The sequence below is a fragment of the Alexandromys fortis genome, unplaced genomic scaffold (assembly GCF_014885135.2).
Source record: "Alexandromys fortis isolate MF-2015 unplaced genomic scaffold, M_Fortis_MF-2015_v1.1 scaffold_226, whole genome shotgun sequence".
Taxonomy (NCBI): domain Eukaryota; kingdom Metazoa; phylum Chordata; class Mammalia; order Rodentia; family Cricetidae; genus Alexandromys; species Alexandromys fortis.
In genome coordinates this window covers 943,285-964,921 of record NW_026068117.1, presented here as the reverse complement: position 1 = coordinate 964,921, position 21,637 = coordinate 943,285, and positions in this window count along the sequence as shown.

Here is a 21,637-nt window from a genome sequence, read left to right as displayed (position 1 = left end):
CCCCCAATTTAAATCACCATTGAAGGTATTTCTTTCAGCACTTTGCCTTTGTACTTCACTATACTCCTTGACTCAAGATATCTTGTCTTCCACTTTGCCTTGGTCATGCGATCATATTCTAAATGTTTTAAGAAATTCTTTTCCAGGCATCACACTCTCAGGTTCCATTTATCCCGATGACTCTAGTAATTATTGCTACCACGTTTTACTATCACCAAGCCTTGTAGTACAGCTATCTAGTGGATTTTCTGATAATCTATTCATTTCGTATGTCCACTTCTCTTATAAATACTAAATTCAGAGTGTGTTTCAAGAATTCCCTTGCATCTCTCTCAGTTCTTTTTAGCTCACTTTAAGTTCTGGTGCTCATTTGGTAGAAACCAGCTGTTCTCACCACAGCACTCACACACTGTTCGCACTTCTATTGGAAGTTCTGGAGGAAAGCACATCACTATTCTAATTGTTCTCACTTTAAATTCAGGACCACTGATTTTAAGTTGGCACTTAGCATGACCTTCAATCTTAATTAACATCAAATTTATCTGTGTTCTCTGGAATTATTCTAAGGCACCAAAGTAGGACATAGTATCAGGATTCTGAGTTTCGTTGCCTTGGTTAGAAACTGGATATTGCAATTCCAAACTTGAGGAAATCTCAATGTTTAGAAACATCTAAGAATCTCTATCTAGATGACAGTTTTATTCTCTTCCATTTACTCCAACTTAAAACACTTCCTCACTTTGATCAATAACATTGCTTTTCATTTACCTGAGAAACTTGAAGCAGTCAAAGGATAAGCTCCAGTTCCTATGGCTGCACTGATGCACAAACCCATAGCTAATCAGCTTGTATTATTACAAACCCTATGTTCTGTGCTCTAGATCCCCTTCCCTCTTGCCTACTCAAGGGCAGAGCTCCATCAACTCGTTTTCTCACTCCTGAATTACCAAGCACGTCCTTTCTTATTATTGCCACCAGAATTTTTGCTATCATTTTCCATTCTTTCTTGAATAAAAACATGTGGCCAATGGGCTCAAAGTTTAAAAAAATCATGCTGTTTACTAGTTTCATTTCTTTAAGAAAAATAGACAAAAGTAAATGTAGAATCAGCAGTACAGGAGAAAAGAAACATTATATACATATATACAATTATAAACATGATATACATAGACCCTGCTCTAGGACAAAATGGGGCAACTATGCTAATGAAGTCTACTGCAAGAATATAAAATATGGACCTGTTTAATAGTAGAAAATTTATCATATTTTATGTGAAATTACATTATTGAGACAAAGGTGTATTTGCATTTAATTTTCAAACATAACACACAAAGAGTAGCATGTGAATTTTCTTGTTGTTGCTATCATGATTTTAGTTGACACAGATAGAATCTGCTCATGCAATAAATATTCATAAACATGGTCTAGAAATGTTCACTCATCCATGAAACTGGAAAAGTACACTATTGTCAAGAAGTCAAGATAATGCATGCACACAAATAAAAAATATTATGCATGCAATCATGGAAGTAGAAATTATATGCTGGAGATATACTATGAGTGTGTTTTGGAGCAAATTCTTAGAGTTTAATAGATTTCAGAGAGGAAGAGAGATTTGATTATTGTCTTGATGATGAGAAAATGTTATCTAAGGACTAAGGCAAGTGCATAACTAATTAGATAACAATAAAGCAAAGTATCAAAAATGAATTACAGTGGCTAGTTAGGTTTCACTATACACAAAATGTATAGAAGAGTGAGAATGACAGTTAATAAATCAGCAAATGTATGATGCTTGTGGTTAAACAGAAGTATGATGGAATGTGAAACAACATCTCCATTCTGTGTATGTTTTAGGACATATTTTGCATTCTGGTTCTTTAGTTCTCTTACATTTGTTCCTTGAATTTGACAAGCTAATAGTTCGCCTTTTGTAACAGGTATCTCCTATGCAAATGTATACATATATCAATATATTAACACTTTATCAACTATTTTTATCCATTTTAAATCATGTAGATTTACTTCATTCAACAATTCAGAAGTCTAGATTGTTTGTAAATAGAAAATGCCTATTTTATAGAGACATATTAGGCAATATGAAGGATAAAGTGGGGAAAATAACAGAAAAAGTTTTTAGCAGATAATTTTAAGAGCTCAGATGAAAATGAGCATGTCTATGAAATAAATTACAATCGCTACCAATAGCTGGAGGAAGCAGTTAGAGATATTAGAGATGAATAGAAGAATAGTAAGTCATTTAACGTGTGGTAAGATGTCATCAGGCTAACTGTGAGTTCTGTAGGGAAAAGAAAGTTCAAAATGGTACAAAGTATATTATGTTAATTATATCAGGCACATAAATTAGACAATTATTAGTTTTAAGACAATGTTATGTTGGTATTGCTGCAAAAGCTATACAGTACCAGCCCTATCACCCAATACAGAAAGTTTAAGTTGACTCCTCTACCGATGTTTCTATGTTAAAACTTAGAATTCTCTTTATTTTTCTGTTACACACACACACACACGGACACACTAACTTATGTGTTATGGATTATTCTGCCAAATCCTAGGTTACATTTTTCTTCTAAGCTTAAATGATTAATGAATTCTTCCAAGACTAATGAGCTCGATAAAAGAGCAATCTAACATTGCTCAATAATTTGGTACTCTACTCATGTATTAGTGAGAAAACACAGTCATGCATTGATTATTACTAATGATATCATGGTGCCTGAACACCTGCAATCCTTGTCTTGTTCTTGTAGGTCATTGGAATTTATAGATTACCTGCTGCAGATTGCAAAGGAGGACCTTGAATGGCAGTGGCATTATACTCCATCTGACTCTAAGCAATTGCTTTATCAAGAATTCTAGGATTGTTTAAAACAAAATATTTCATCCTTTTTTGGCTATTATTTAAAAATTATGGACAAAAATAATTCAACTTTTCCAGTTTTGTGAAAACTATATGGATAAGTCAGGAGTAAAAATGGGGCAAAGGACAAAAACCTCTCTTCTAATGATCATCTTACTTTTGATAAAAATATACCTCAGTAGTTAGAAAACATTTGCAAAAATGGCAATTCATAATTAGAAGTCAAAATAAGCAAGCAATGCAAGGAGACTTTTGAATATACAAAAAAACAAAAAGAATGAACTACATTTATAATTCAATATTTTTCTTTTCCATTGAATTTTCATTCCATTGGATATGTAAAGATTGTATACCACATACAAATATCTCCATGTACTTTTTTAGACTTGTGCTACATGGCTAAGAATAAATGAGATAAATTCTAGAGGAGATTGAAAGTGCCACATACAAAATGTTGAACGATAAGTAGGTGTCTTCAAGGTTAGATTTTTGAGGAAAAGTATTTTAGGGTCTTGCAGCACACTGCTGTTCCTACACTTTATTTTATTTTCATAAAGTTTGCATGATAGAACTAGTGTTTACATCATTTTAATATTCAACTTTTCTTAGCACAATGATGCATTGTGAAGTTAAAAATGTGAAGAAACAATAAAGAGAAAAAACAACAGAAAAAAGGTCTTTTAATGTCTACAAATATTATCATTGTAGCTAATAATAATTTAAATATTTGTGGAATTAATGAATGTTTATTAAATAAGTAAACTAGATCTTCTATGTATTCCCAGTTACTTTGTTTTTCTGTTCTTAAAAGGACTGAATTTGTTTATATAGTTTATTTTTAGATTTTTATGTAGTATACAAGAACACATGTTTTACAGCATGAATGCAAGTGAAATAGATAAAAAAAGTTTCTAAATCCCTAAGTATAAAAGACTATAATGTGAAATTATATTCCCAAATACTTACAAATATAGTTTCTTGATTTTATGAAGTAATTAGCACTTTGAACCATGCAGTGATGTTATCGCTGCAAGAATCCAATAGTTACATATTTTTTTCATTTATTTACAATCCTAGAAAAGACTATAAACCAAACAAATATCAAAAATTAAAGTGCATGATTGATGGGATTAAGAAATCAGTATGTGGCTATTGAAGTATTATATCCCAAACTAGCCTCAAATGCCTACAGTTAATAAAAATATTTATGTGAGCAATCTAGCTTTTAACAATGTCTTGAAATTCAATATTTTGCCTGAATGATTCAATTTATATTTTAATTCTTTTGAGAAAATACAGGAAGCCTGTTTGTGAAACTGCTCAATGCATGATTTAAAGAAAAATTTAAAATGTCAATATTAAGCACATACAATTTACTCTTTTGATTTTGTTTCCTTATCAATATTTTCTACATATTTTTTAAAAAAAGAAAAAGTAAATAGCAGTTTTACACTCGGCAATACCTGACTTAGATAGCATTGGAAAGAATGTGCTTTACTCCACATCATAATATGCAGCATGCTCAATTCATGAGCTACATATATGCTATCTGTTTCTGATACAATAAAGAATGAGGTGTACATGGTTGGTAAGATTGATGGCTTTCATTTTCGAAAACAATTAACCAGTGTATGGCCTTGCTAAAATCAGGCTCCTGCTCTTCAGTAAGTCAACTGCATCAAAATGAAAGCATTCATTTCTACTTTGTTACTGGTTTTGTAAACCTAGCCAAACAACATCTCTCCAAGTATGTGTACATGCCCACACTTGGACATGTATGCAAAGACATGCATACATAAAATTGAAACACTGTAAAATATTGACTTCTTTATCTTACACAGAAAATTGAATTCTAAACACTGCCTTCATATTCAATATATATTTGGACATGTTTTCTTCTTCCTAATTTTTAACTCATAATGTTACACCTTGAGAATCAATATTTGTTAATAATTTATCTGCTAATATTCTTTTATAAATATGCCCTCAAATTCCATGAGTTAGTCTCTATCATCCCCATTTGACCCTTGAACAAATAGGATCAGCAACACTATCTGTTTAATATCCGGAGTTATGATGTGATACAACCAGATCTTCTATACAATTAGAAATGAGTATGTAGAGATGCCTGATTTTCCTAGCTAAATTTCTACAATACAATTGTATCTGACGGCCCTTTATATGGGTCTGCCAAATTATCAATAAACTACACTTAAATAGGTAAAGTATTCTTCTAAACAGCAATATTTACCAAATTACATTGAATTAGCGATTCTTCATTGAGGGCTGTCTTATTTTCTGAGGATAACTAAAATGTGACTATAAATAAGTCCACAAGTATATAATCATATTTTATATTTTATTAAGTAAAGTCTGTGCCCATGATAATCAATTTTTTTTTATTCTAAGAAGCAGATATCATGCTATGTGATCTCCTACACTTAGCAAAAGCTAAGAAATGAAGGTAAGAAGCCACTTACAAGCATACTGCAGTGACTAAAGGTACATAAATCTCTTCCCTAGACTCAACAGTTCTGTCTGATTCTTTAATATTACATTGGCTCTATAGACATATAGAACTAACGATTTTTTTATTCCTCTTGGGAATTGTTTGAAACAATATTCAGTTTCAGTTAACTAATATTATATAATCAATATACACAGAGTAACTTATTAGAATGAAGTGCATATCACATTATGATAGTTTCAATTACACATTTTTAATCAATCAAGCAATACTATAACTCAGGTCTTAGACTTGAACAGTAGAACTCAGGGAAAGCTCAATCCAGGTGTTTAGACATTGTAAGGAAAGATAAATTTCAAAATGGTAAGCCTAGAGGATAAGATAATAAAGATAGAATTGGGGAGTGAATTTAAGTGATGAGGGGAATTTTAGTTATTAAATAAATAAAAGGATTAACATTGCTTATCTCTCCTGTTGGCCAAAAGTATCACTTACGAATGTTGTCATGTAGAACTTGTAAGTTGATATAAGTGTAAAAACTAAACAAGGCCAGGCTTAAGTCTGAATTCCAAATTTAAAATTGATAAAAGATAAAAGCATAAGAAAATGTTTCTACCCATTAGTAAGTCACTTCATAGAACCTTAATTGGTGACGTAAATGATATATTTTGAGAACTGGTCCTGTAGAATGAAGTCACAAAGTTTACATGTTTGAACGAAACCTCACCTTAATAGAGAAACCACAGACATTTTGAGCAGTCAGAAATGATTTAACTGCCAACATAACTACATGAGGAAGACCATTTTTTGATCACTTAATCATAAGGATTACTACTTTCATGATGAAATCCTGTACTCAGTTTCCTAATTTTAGCTGTAAATTTTCCAGTATAGTTTAATGTAGATTCATGTGTTAAGTGAGATATATTGGACACAGAAACAGAAAAGAAAATAATTGTTCCATTTGAAAATAAAAACGAAGAAATAGGCTGATCTCATACATATAAGACTATAATAGTAGCTAATAGAGTCTGAGACTTATAGGGCAGAAAAGGGGCTAAAGAAATTCTGATTAGTAGGCACCAAATTACAGTTATTTCTATAGTTATAAGGCACAAAAATTATAATTTTCAAGATTGCTAGAGGCAAGAATTTTATATTTTTCTTTTATTTAAAGTAAATAAATGCTATATTCTTCACCCAAATAAATTATAAATGTTTAAAGTGAAAGATAAATTGATTATTATACATGTGTCTACAAAACAAAATTACATACTTCCATTTGGCAGTTGTGCTCACTTATTATAGATCAATTAAAATAAAATGAATTTAATGAATTCAATATTAAAGATTTTTACACATTCAACATTGAGTTTATGTCAAAAAATCAGGATTGCTTAACTGATATAATACACAATGGTATGGACATAATAAACTTCAACTAAAGCTGATAACATATAAAGTTAAACCTAAAAAATTCTCCAAGTGGAGAAAGGCAAAGTTGGTACAACACTCTTATTTTGAAAGACACATAAGGAATGTTAGGTTGACTGGCAGCATGTATATGTTTTTTTTAGGAAGGGCAGTCTGCTTTCTACCATCAAAGTTTCATACCTTTTTATCCTTCCTAGCTGCAAATGGCATCTGACCATCTCTAGATCATCACCATAAAATTTTGTCTGCTCATTTGAATAAAAGAAGTAAATACATAGAACAGGAGTATTGGCTACAGTTTCTGAAATATATAGTCAGTTTTTCTAAAGCATAATCTCTCCTTTCTCCAGAAAAAGAGGGAAAACATTAGCTTGTGATTATAAATACTTAAAAGTGTCATTAGAAGACTAATAATAAAATAGCTGTTTTTGCTCTGAATTGGCACCTGGAAGTATATGTGTTTGAAACCAAAAAGCAAGTTATCTTAATTATGTCCATATCTGTTTAATTTGTGGTTCATTATGCAGCTCTACACAATGCTGTACACCAAAGAATTAAAGTTGTTCTAGCTTTTTGAATATATGCTTCATATAAGAGGAACAAAGCAGATATTCATCAAATCAGTAAATAAAGTGTTAAAAGTTTTTTATATTATTCATTATGATAAAACTGTATCTGTAACAGACTTCTATATGACACATAGTTTTACTAAATAACTTAATGGCTAATAAAAAAATAAATTAAATTATACAAAGACACAACCACTGAGAACACATATATTCCTTCACATTTTTTTACCACATTAATACTTACTTCTCTGATAAGCATATATTGCTACCTGAGTCAAATTGAGAATTACACTTAAATCAATGCCAATCCTATAGGTAGAGAATTAAAGGATTAAAAATAAAATCAAAGGCAACTCTCTGTGGGATTTTCCCAGTTCAGTGAGTTGTGAAGTTTTGAAGATATCATTAGAGACTGTGAAATAATTCCTAGGATAGTTTTCCTTACTATGTAAAAGACAGAACCAAAATACGAAAGAAAGCTTTGTTCAGTTAAGAAAATTCCCTAATGTAAAAGTTTTTTTTTCTTCAGATATTCAGACATAGAAAGAAAAGAGCTCATTTTCCTTTTGCAAACTGAAGATGTCATGAAATAAATGGTCAAAGTGTAATTTGCCTCAATATCTGCAGCTTGAAATCCAGGAGCTAATTTTATATTAATAAGTACAACAAAAGTTTACTCATGAAAATGATAATTGCACTATCATTTCAGGTCAAAAGTGTAGCATGTTTCTTTAAAAAATGAATATATAACCCAAGAGTGGGGAAATAAATAGTTATTATGATTACTACTTTGGAAAACTGGCATGCCTCAAGAAAATTTATAAATACAAGATATATGGAAATGATTTATACAGGAAATAAAATTTCAGAGCACTTATTGAAAAAAATAAATAATGGCACAACTCAGCATTATGTCCTGTTAACTATGTTAAAAAAGCAAGAAGGTTTTAAATTGAATTTTTTTTTTGGTAGAAAATCATTGTGGTGGGTGCTGAAGTAGTAGAGTACTGTTGGATTTCTTCTTTTAGTCCATTCTCCACTGATCAATCTTTAAACTTTATTATTTGTTCATGAAGTTTAAAAAGGCATTAAATATTGAAAATGTTTACTTTACATGATGCTATGTTTATACATTCATGAAAATGCTTCCTTGATGTATAACCAAGTCACAATAACAAGATATGAAAATTACGAAGTATAATTTATACAGATCTATGTATATATATTCTGTAGGCACAAATACATAGAGAAAACTGTCTAGAAATATGCATACAAAATACGATATTAAAGGAATAAATCTGCTTAAGAATGTGTAGTATAAGTGAAATAAGGTGAAGTGCAGATACATGCTTATACCTTATGTTACAACATAACTAATTTTTGCAATTTTAATGTATAAAGAAATGTACCACTGCCTCAGCTTTGAATTTTAGAGAAAAAAATTGGGTTTCTGATTCATTGATATGTAGGAGTGATTTGGTTATACTACTTCAGTACATAATTTAAATTGTCAGTTTTAAAGAAGAAACACAAGACTGTAAATAGAGAGGAAATGAATACCTATCTACATTAGAATTGTTGCTATATAAATTTTAAATCACGCATATTTTTCATGATTAAAATTTTAAAATATATTATTACTTTGTGTGTGTCTCCACACATAAAGACATCATATAACAACATGTGGGAATTGGTTACTTGCCTTCTGCCATGAATTCTGGGGATTTAACTAAGCTGAGTCAAGATTAGTGGCAAGCACCTTTTAACTATTGAATCATTTACAGGTCTACTTAAAGCATTTCAGAAAGCAAAAACAAAAAGAGGTTGAAAAATACGTTACAGAAAAAAAAGTAAAAGACTAAAGCCCTACAAGTATTCTGTGATTTTAAAATATTACTTGTTGAAATCAACTACATAACTTCCAAAAGTTTTAAAAAAAGTAGCAAGTCCTCATCATAATTATTTAAGGATGTTTATCTAGAACAGTGGTCTCCAGATGGAGGTTACCAGAGGTGAAATGGCCTGATCCTTACTGCATAAAAAATATGCCAGAAAGTATATTGCATTAATTTTAATCAGATACTACTGCACTTAATTGTTTCCATTTTAACACATAAATAATTATATACATCTGCTATGGAAGCAAAACAAATTAGTTGCAGTCTTGCCCTAGTCATTCAAATAAAAATGTTAGATTATCAAATATCTTCTATAAAGTGTTGCAGTATTTGTATATAACCTACACACATCCATTCACACAATTTCATTTTACTTAAATATTAGAATTATTGCTTGATACTCCTCAAAATTTACATTTCAAAAATCATCTTAAAATCCATTGCTAAATATGTTGATTGTTGTGTATTCTACAAAATCAGATTCACAAATTGTTTAATTTTACCAAAGCTGAAAATAATTGCAACTGGTTTGAAAGAATGGGAGTAAATATTTTTATTTTCATCTAACTATAAATCACAGATTTTTATATACCGTTATTAGGATCTGTCCTCATAATCTTAGTAACTGTTAATGGTCCTTGCTATGACACAGTTTCCTCTCTTATTTTCTAAACTACAAAATATACCTACCTCATAGCATCTGCAATAATGTCTCTAGAAATTGGTAAGAAAGATTATGACCTAAGAATTGGCCTACATTCATCCTTTTAAATATATTAATAAATAATAAAAAGATATGCCCATATATTCAAAACCTCAGGAAAAATTTCACTGAAATTTACTTTATATCAAAGTGGATTTCTTACAAGAAAAGAGGATATTGGTGCTTACAAAGGTCAGAATTTTGAAGGTTTTGGGGAGCCATTAGCAAACAGTTATAGAATTTTCTTTAGGGTGGGATAACAATTTTAAGAGAATATTGAATGGAAATACACTACATTCTTGAAAGTTTCCAAAGGAATAGCGATCAAGTGTTCTTTTCACAAAATATGTTGAGTATGGATACTGATGCATATGTTAATTGGATCTAATTGACAATTCAAGAATGCTTATATGTTTCAAAGGACCATGTTGTAAATGATAACGACATACAATGTTTACAGACTTAGAAATACCAGTCATGATCTCCGAAAAGTTATCAGGGGTAGACAGAATGTAAGTTGTATATTAATAAAAATCAATAAAAGAAGGATGCTATTATTGAAAAAATGAGAATGCATTTGAAAGCCAGTAGAATTTTGTGAAATATATGCAGTGGCTATGTAGCAACAAAATATTGCAAAAATGTGAAATCACTATTAACATTTATTAAAAATAATAGATTCATTTAAAAAAGTATTTCAAACTAAGGTACAGTTAATGAAAATAAAAATCAATTATCATTCCATGGGAGACCTGCCCTTTTCTGAATAAAATCAAAGAAGAAGTGGGTTCAGGGGGCAGATGGAAGGTGGGGTAAGGAACTGGGAGGAGAGGAGGAAGGGGAAATGGCAGTCAGAATGTAAAAAACTATATTATTAAAAAAAAGAAAACATTTAATGTTAGATATGAAACCATTCAATTTAAGATTAAAAGATACTAAATTGTCATCCTTGCATGACAAATCTGTTGACTGTTAGTAATTTGCAGTGATTTAAACCTAACATATTTGAACAAATATCTTATTATTTGAGAACTCTAAAATGTGTCAAGTACTTGTATAGAAGTGAAAATGAACAGAAAACAAAATGATTACAAATTATTAAAGGAAGAAAGAAGAAAAAGAATTTAAAAAGGAAAATAATGCATTATATTAAAGCATGATTCACTTTAATTAATAGAGTAAATACTAAAAGATAAATAACACAAAACTATATAAATTTATAGTACATGAGGACAGAATTCTTATGGCATGCATCATTTGGATCTGCTTAACTATTTACAACATCACTTGTCATTCACAGATATTTTGATACACTGTAGTCTCAATTTCTTCATTCTTTACAGTTTATTTAAAGTTCCTTGGTTTAATATAGCGTGAAAGTGCAATGAGTTTGAACATGTTTAAATGATGTAAATATGCACACTTATCAGGCACAATTTCAGAGGTATAACAATTTTGGAAATTATATTTCTAAAAGACTCATTTATTCACAAGTAATAATTAAAGTCTGGCCTTCCAGTTACAAATAAAACAGCATTGAAATTCAAATACTGGTTTTCTGATCTGCTAGTCTTCCTCTGTTTCTTTATAGTAACCAAAATTTCTAAAAATTACATTCAGGAATTCTAAAATAATGCATATTAGAATCCACATTTTATATTACATCATATACACTTCTTTGGCTATGAACAATTGGCATTAATGACTGAAAGAAATTTTCAAGTAATCAATATGTCTTAGATAATGTAAATTGGCTACATTTCTATAATATTATGTAAAGAAAATATTAGTACTTCACTCGGTGTAATTCCAACTCTCCTTGAAGATTCATAATGCGATATTGGATCTGGAAATACGTTAATACCCATGCTTTAATCTTAGGATGTTTACAAAGAGGTAGTTAATTAGCACGAAGCTTAAAGTGAACTCAGATTGCATACATTTTATGAGTATCCACATTTTTAAATGTCTAGTTTTAATCAACAGTTGCAAGAAAACTGTATTTCCCAGAGTATGGAAGATTTAGATAACCATTGCATGGTGTCCTATTACTGTAATCTCAGTATTCAAGATGTTTAGGCATATATGTGTGTGTGTGTGTGTGTGTGTGTGTGTGTGTGTGTGTATGGAAACATTTCTTCAATGAACTATGAAGGTTAAGAAATAAGTCTTTGCCATCTTTGTAAATAACATTTTCAAAAATCCTTGATATGTTTTCATAGCCTTATGATCTCTAAAATTAACTTTTGATAGTATCAATTAATTTCTTTAATTCATTGGTGGTCAAAATATATAAAACTCCAGAATATCAGCTAACTTAACATACACTAAATAAAAATGTAAATATTGAAAGTAGATTTAAAATCATTGTGAAATCACTAAGCTTCAAACATGTTACTAAATCTCTCTAAGCATACCCAATACTCTTATCAGACATTAAATAATATAGTATTGATTTTATATGATATACTAATTTTAAAATTATGGTTGGATAACTTTTTTTGTTTGTTTGTTTGTTTTCGAGACAGGGTTTCTCTGTGGCTTTGGAGCCTGTCCTGGAACTAGCTCTGTAGACCAGGCTGGTCTCGAACTCACAGAGATCCGCCTGCCTCTGCCTCCCGAGGGCTGGGATTAAAGGCGTGCACCACCACCGCCCGGCATAACTTTTTAAAATAAAGATCTAGATAGTAAACATGTTTTAACTTTGCGTGTAATTAGGACTCTATCAACTTGTAGTGTGAAGTGAGCCACAGGTAATATGTTGACCAATGCTGTGACTATGCTAAAATACAAATTTAGAAAAGTCAGTATTAAGCCAGATTTGTTCCACGTGAGGCTAGCCAGTCTAACAAGACTCTATTGCTAATCAAAACATATTTATATACACATTATAAATGAAAATGCAAAAGACTTATTGATGTTTAATAAAGAAAAATAATACCTTGCCTAATAGGTCTTTTTTTGCTAGTTTTAATTTGCTTTGATTGCTTCTTTTTTAAGATTCATGAAATACGAGTACATATTATAGTGCGAATCCAAAGGATATGATTTATATACGTTTGGTGATCATAAAAACATTCTAGTTATCAGAAAAAGATCAATGCATGTAAGTTAAGTCTAATACTAATTTTTGTAGTAAAATATTTTCAGTCATTATGCTTCTATTCATAACTTCCATTTAAGCACAAAATGAATGCATAGTGCATGATTATTGTGTCTAATGCCACAACTGCTTTTACAGGAAGTATTTCTAATTCTGAAAATGCTTTGAGTTGATTATTATCCTACTGGTAGGAAATTAATCTATCCTGTCATGACTACCTATTGAAAAGTGCGAGAATTAACATTACATCTCTCTGAACAGGAAATTTAAATGCATTTTACAACTGTATCTGTTGGGGATAAATTACCACTGTTTTCTGAGGTCTGGGGAAGGAGCTTTTTGTTCAGATAAGACTTTCAATGAAGTTAGTTCTTTAGATTTTATATACCCAGTTGTAGGGCTTCTATTAATGTCTGGGAAAATCACACAAGTGAAAGAGTAAATTCAATATATATAATTTTAATTTTTATTAATAAGGAGATAATGATCTATAATCATATCTCATTTCTATTTGATCTGAAACAAATTTTATTCCTGTTAAGACTAAATCATAGGTTGCTAATTTGCAAAGTAATATCTCTTCTTATAAATGATACTTTGCAATTAACAGCAAGCCAACTTTGAATGTTAATTACTCAGTGTTTGCTGGAGAGTTGTATAAAGCATGAGAAAACTTACACTCAAACTGAAATTTCCCAGTCATTTTCTTTCCTCATGCTAGAAAGTTACTTTATTCGTTTTCTAATTTCTAAAATCATCTCCATCCTTAAATTTCTAGCATAAATCATACATTTAAGGTTTCACTAAGTTTCACACCACACCAAATATAATTTCTCCACTGTTTTGTTTTCTTTTTTTTTTCTTTTTGCTTGTTTTTCAAGACAGTGACATGATCTCCAGCTGTGGATATTAACAAGAGTTATTTAAACTGATGCTCAATGGATACAGAGAAACAACTGTTTGCCTGTTGACTGTATGTGTTCCTTGTATGTATATGGGTGGCATACATATACAACCACCATTTACCATTGCTATGGGACCCTAATATTTTGATTATCCAAATTTCTTTTCAGTTTAAAACATATTAAAAGGAACCAAAAAGAAAATTTAAGTAAGTAAGAGTATCCCATTATGCTTGGCATAAAGTAACACAGAACAGCTTTATCACCCGGCATCTGATTCAGGCTAACTTGACCTAAGTTCCAGACGTGAGTTTATTAAAAACTGTGAGTGCTTATTAGAATTCATTGTTTTTAGCTTTCCGGTTTTTAATGTCCATAATTGTTTAGTGGATAATAGAATTGGCATTGATAAAAAAATCATTGAATTCTTTCAGAGGAAAAAGACACTGTGATAAATAAAAGCAAACAGTAATGTGCTTTTTATTAAGTGTTAGCATGACCATATTCTTTCCTAAAACACATACTACATATCATCTAAATGTCTGAGCACAGCCTGCACAGGGCATACTAAATTGTAAGAAATTGGGAGTGGAAACCCTCTCTTACTCGCTTTTATATCCCTAATCTAGTATAATGCCTTGAACGTAACAGGAGCCCAATAAATATTGTTTGGGTTAAAATGGGAAAATCTATCAGATAATTCAGGCTCTGGAATTACTATACTCTGAAGGATAAATTTACTCTTTTCGATAATTTTAGCTAGCCTGAAAGCTTACCAGGTACAATGTGTTCCTTGGAAAAAAATTTTAGAATGTGTTTTCATCTATTAGTGCATAGAAAAACACAAGGCAAGTAAAGCATCAACATCAAAATAAGTAATTTCTCAAAAAGAATATACTTAATAAAGGGCAGGAAATGACTACCAAATGAATGAGCAACATTAAAAATACTGCAAATGACATCTATATTGTATGAAATTTAACATAAAAAGAGAATTTTTACTTCACATAACACAAAATAAATAATTAAATTTAGTATGTACTTATGAAAATAATATCAAAATGCACTAGAGCTGTATTAAACAAGCCAGTCTTTATGGATTTGAGTATATCTACATCATAAAATAATTCAGTAATCTGTATTATCTCTTATCTAGTATTTTATAGTGTCCAATTTGTTAAATATATAAACCATATAGCTCATTGATTCAGCTATTGATCGACACACTAAATACTATTTGCATTAAAATTCTGTTATAACTAAACAATCACCATTCAAAAGCATGGTTTTCTATCATTTCTTTCCTTAGTTATTCATAATTATATAAATTTAAATATCTGAAAGTTATTAATGTAGCATGCATTACATTACAGTAACAATTGCTAATACTTTCAATCTCATGTCTTTTGTGAATATGTAAATTATACTAAGTAACTAACACATATCCAATGAGAAGTTAGTTTTAGCAAGAAATCTCTCAAAAAGTTTATGAGTATGTGGTTGTATGTGTGTGTGTGTGTATACACAGATGTAAACAGACTTGATAAAAAAATTCTAGTCATGTATAAATTTAAAATATGATTAATTAACTGATAATTGAATGATATGAACAGTTCTCATTAATTGGGCCAATTTAAAATGGCCATGAAAATATTTCCTTTAGTAAAAAATTATAGTTCTATACCCAATATTAAAAATATTTCCATGCTAAGATGTAGCCAACATTCAATGTAGTTAATTTTCAAATTGTCTTCAGTCTTTAAATAAAATTTAAGACATGCTAAATATTTAATACAGATATTTTTAATGGCTGTACTTACTCTTTTCGTTAAATATTGCATATAATTAGAATTGAAAGAAAATCAAAAATGTTGCAGAACAATTTTCTTGATGACAGACTTGATAAAATAATTTCACATTACACATACATAGATTTCTAACTTACTATGTGAACTCATAACACACTGTATGGAAGCAAGCAAAAATATTTCAAAGACATTTACATTTCAATGTTATTTACAGTAGGAATGAAATATGTTCACAAAGAAGTGTGGAGACAGCCCATAGAGAACTAAATGGTATACAGCAGTACATGAAAGAAAATGCCATAGTATTTGAATACTTATAACAGACTATTGAAGATTAAGAAATTATAAAATGTATTTATCCCTAATGAATGAACTGGCTTTTTATAGCCCATTTTCTATGGAGGGATGTATTGTTCAGCCTTGATGTGGGGGGGAGTGGCTTGGTCCAGCCTCAACTTGATGTGCCAGGCTTTATGGATTCTTCATGGGAAGCCTTACCCTCTATGAAGAGTGGATGGATGCTGTGATGGGGGAAAGGTGGAGGGAGCTAGAGGAGGGGAGGAGTGGAAACTGGGATTGGAATATAAAATAAAAACATTGTTTCAAAAATAAATAATAAATCTAAGAGTAATATGAGATTTTTTAAAAAGAAAATATAAAGTATACATAATCAGAAAGAAATTATGAAACTGTTAAGCTACTGTGGTGAATCTAGGGTTTATGACATTTTCCCTTGCTTACTACTATTTGTACAGTTTAGACAATTATGAAAACACTGATGTTATTTTTAAAAACATGACATCTAAGGGTCATAATGAATTTTAGTACGAGAGCAAACTATCTTCCCATACCTCTCATTCCAGCCTTACTACTCATTTCAGTGTAGTAACATATATTACAACAATTTTTCTAAGAAATTTAATTATGAGTTAGCATAATATCAACTTACCTTAAAAATTGCTTACACAATAGTTTCTCTTCTTTACTATTGTTGTATTATTTTTAGTTTTACATCTTATTGTTCTGGTCGATAATTTAGAAATTTTGAAAATAAAACTCTCACTGTCTCCTTACTTTCACTTGGTGTCTTTTAAACTCTGCCAAATTTCAATTCCAAACAATTGACCTTTCAACAATGATCCCATTTGCTTGAATAATGTAAATGCTGTTCTAAATATCAACCATATTTCATAGTCCATTACATACCTTGTTCTATATCTGTCATTAGGGATATAGAAGTTCACCTGGCTAAGAGATAATATGTAATTCATCCTTTCTCAACATCTAAATCAATGTCAAATCTTATCTGTGACATTCCTTGCTTTATTTTGTTTGATATTTAATTTTATTTTATCTGACGATACTACATGGGCAAGGTTATACTATGCTTTAGTATGACTGGCATCCTTATAATAATGAGATATGAGAACCACATTTAACAGTACATGTCACATACATAACTAACATGTTTTATTTTCATGTGAAATTAAAGATACTGAATAAGCAAGAGCTGCAACTTGAATATTAAAAATGGGCTTATGCAACATTATTTTAATAATAATATTGAAAATGTAATGCATATACACTGTGGAACACTATTGAGCTGGAAAGAAAAATGAAATCGTTAACTTTGTAGGCAAGTACATGGAACTAGAACTGACCATATTGGTACCCAGCAAAAAGTAACATTACATCTACTCTCTCATCAGAAGTTCTAGCTCCAAATCTTCATATCTGTGTGAAAAACGTGGAATAACTGCAGAAACAAGGAAAGTATAAATAGGCCCTTGTTGGAGTGGGAGAGTTGACGAGCAATACAGAGAAGATCAGTAGGGTACAAGTTACCTGATGGTGAAAATGGGGAGGGGCATTGACAAAGATAGAAGGGGGAAGAAAGTAAAATAATAGGAAATGTATTTAAAAACTCAAAAGGAACCAAATATTGGCACTCTACCTAAAAAATTGCCTTTAATACACAAAAGTAAATAAATAAAAGTACTTATATAGTTTATGTGAAAATTTCCCATCTGGAATGACAACACTCCTTCCAAGAGCCAAAGACCATCTAAGAAAAACCTCAAGACTGGGCATAAGAAGCTTTTTTGAGTTGTTCAGGGTTGTCTGAAACAACCTTGGAGGATACCTATAATGAGCACTTTACTAAACCATCAAAATCCCTAATTACACTCTAAATATTTGTCATTATACCCACAAATAAGTGTATTAAATAATTCACAAAACAGCAACCAATCAAAATTCAAATATGGATCTCAGGCCCTTTGAATACATCTACAGTACAACAGTTGTACTTAAAGCTCAGGGAGCACTGCCAAAGGAGCAGAAAGGTTGCAGCAGTCAGAGTAACAGCGAGTTTACTTTGATATCGTGTCTCCTAGTAATGTCAGAAGCTACTACACTCAAAAATTACCACTAACATGACTCCGTAAGCACAAGCTGAGCAAGGAAAACAACAATAGATACACCAATGTGGAAAAAGGGAAACCCATGAGGCCTCAACTCTATATAAGGAACTAGAGGTATATAAGGAATTCTGATTGTGGGAGTAATAGTGTTGCTCATAAAAGCACAGCAATTAGTTATTCAGTCCCTGAAAAAAATCATACAAGTAACACTTTAGACAATGAGAAGGTTGTATGTATATATTTAGTAATATATAGGTATATTAGGTATGTCTGTATGTAACAACTATTAATGAAAAATGAGGGTGAAAATTTAAAAGAGAGCAAGAAAGTATATATGGGAAAGTTTGGAGGGAAGGGGGAAATTATGTGATCATATTATAATCTCAAAATATAAATAAATAAAAGTGAAAATAATATAACAGAACTTCATTCGACATAAATTTACATTTATAATATATTCATTCTCATAAAATATTTCAATATAACATAAACTATATGCTGTATTTTAGTTTTATTTTTAATTTTTTATTTATATGTATGTGTGTGTATCTGTGTTTCTATATGTTTGTATGTGCAAGTGCGGGCTGGTGCCTGCAGTTCCCAGAGGCACTGAATGCTCCTGAACACAGAGCTGCTATGAAGGTTCGTTGTGAGCCACCCAGGAATGATGCTTGGAAGAGAACTTGGGGACTCTGCAAGAGCTATAAGCTTTCTTAATCACTGAGCCATCTCTCCCAATCCCATATTACATTTTCTAACATGCTTCCACTTAAAAAACATGAATCAAGTAGACCAATCACAAATTAAATGATTAAATTCTCTGTAGAAAATTCGCCCTAAATACTTGCTCAGACTGCTCAATCATTTCTAGTGCAGAACAGGCAAATACTTTTTCAGGATAATTCCTTATGGATTCGGACATGCTAGAATTCATCTCACTAGATGAAATCCTTGTCTGTTGTCCTGTTCTCATGACGGTGTTATGTGCAGATTTTTACTGAATGTTTTAAGAGGGAAATTCTTCATTTTGGTACATGACAATCCACCAAATTTTAGACTAAAATATTTATTCTCTGAGACTGTAGGAAGTCAACAGTACTCTAATTAGATTTATTAAGGATTTATTGAAGCAGTTGATAGTCTCTGTACGAAAATAAGCTCATAAGGCATAACAGTTCCCTTAAAGGAGTTGTAATCTATTACATATTTTTTTGAAAATGACTCTATGTCAATGATGCAATCAATCATATTTTCTTGGTATGAACAGAGAACATATTACATAGATCTACAAGGTTTGGTAGAGCTAAATAACAGTGTGAATAATCTTGTAAACATGTATTTAAAAGAATTGTCTGCCATTGAAGAAAAACTATAGAATTTATGTTAAAGACTTTCATTTCTATACCTTCTGACATTATGCTGATGTTGAAGCAAGGTCGATGATCACTGAGTACAGAGCATCTTTCTCTTCTCCAGCCTGTTTGTTGGGGATCAGTTGAAATATCACTAAACGGATATTCTATAGAAATGATGCTGAAGATGTCTTAAGTTTTTAATCTTCTGACTCATAGATATCTTAAAATTCATGAATTTATCAACTCTAAGTAAACATCTTCCAGGAAAATTGTAAGAAGAAATACAAATCAAGGCAATTGAAATAGGTCAGTGGATAAAATGTTTGCCGTACAAGCATGACAGTGTGACTTCAGTTTAAAGAACCCAGATGAAAAAAAATGGATGCAGTAGCACACATTTATAATCTAAGAGCTCCTAGAGCAAGATGGGTGGGAGAGTCAGGAGAACAGCCCAGAAAGTGATCAACGAGTCAAATCTTAGTGTGCAAGACACAACATAAGCAACACAGAAGTTGAGACCTCAAAAGTTTTGTAACAGAAGACAAACAAGTCCTTAAAGTTGTCCTATGACGTCCACATGGGAACCATAGCATACACATGTTACACTCACACATCTCTCTCTCTCTCTCTCTCTCTCTCTCTCTCTCTCTCTCTCTCTCTCTCTCTCTCTCTCTCTCTCTCCTCTTCCCTCCTTCCTCCCCCACCTCTCTCTGTAATAATGGTTCAGGTAAATTATTAGGTCTTCTTTGAAAAAAAAATCATATATTTGTCTCTTTATAGAAATGGCCGAGAAAGAGCTAATCAGGAGCATTCAACACTAACAAATATGACTGGAAGACAGTTTAAATTACTTTATGAATCTTCAGTTCCCCCAAAGAAGTCAAAATAAAATCAAATGGTTATTTGGTTCATAAAAAAACTTATAATACACGTGGGCCAACTACATCATATTTGCTTACAATTACAGCTAATGACGTTTTGTACTTCTAGAAAGTACTGATATTGCAAGATAAAAAGGATTTTATGTGACAAGATCATATTCTAAATTGTTCAGATGAAATGAAATACCTTTGAAAATAATAGCAAAAAGATATAAATTAGGAATAGGCTTTTATTGACAAATTGTTTTTATTTACACCAGTTAAGAAAATCAAGTCAAGTGAATTTCAACATATTTTTTCTAAATGCTACTCAATATTTTTTATCATAAATATATGTCGTCTTTGTTCTTATTACCAAACTTCACAATAACTTACTGTTTCTCATTTTACTTTTATGAGAACAGGAATTTGAGAGCCACATAAAATGAACATTCCAACCTGCTTCATATTTTCAGCACAGCTGAGGATAAGGTAATACGAGGTACTTATATGAATGTAATTTTCTTTATGCTCAGTGAACATATTTATCTTTTCCTGATACTTCTGTATTCATATATTAAATATAAAGAGTACTCTATTTGGCAATTGTGTGCCTATATGTTATGTCACTGTAACTGCTTTCAGTTTGTTATCCAAAAGCCAAATTTCCAACAAAGTGAATAGCTAAACCTTAGATAAGATCAATTAGTGGATTTCGTCCTACTCTGCAATTGGATAATCCCATAAATAAAATTTGATCTTTATCTTTCTCTACATAATAATGCATTTGAATACTTTAAATTTGTCTGAAGTCAAGATATATTGATGGAAGGTTTGATGTTATGTTATTATAAAAAGATTTAAATAACATTGTAATTAAAAATTATGCAATAATATTTTCAATTTAAGTTACGCTAAAATGTACAAAATCCATGTATATTTAAATTTGTGAAGAGTAATAAATGCCCATTAGGGTCTCATAAGTTTTTGTGAGAGTGATAACCGTAATGTTTATAAAATCCATATCCTAGCTGGGTTTGATGGCACACACTTTTTTTAAGTTATTTATATCTTTATTAATTAACTAAAGATTTCTTCATCTTCCCCACCGCCGCCTCCCCTTTCCCTCCCCCTCCCCCAATCAAGTCCCCCTCCCTCATCAGCCCAAAGAGTAATCAGGGTTCCCTGCCCTGTGGGAAGTCCAAGGACCACCCACCTCCATCCAGGTCTAGTA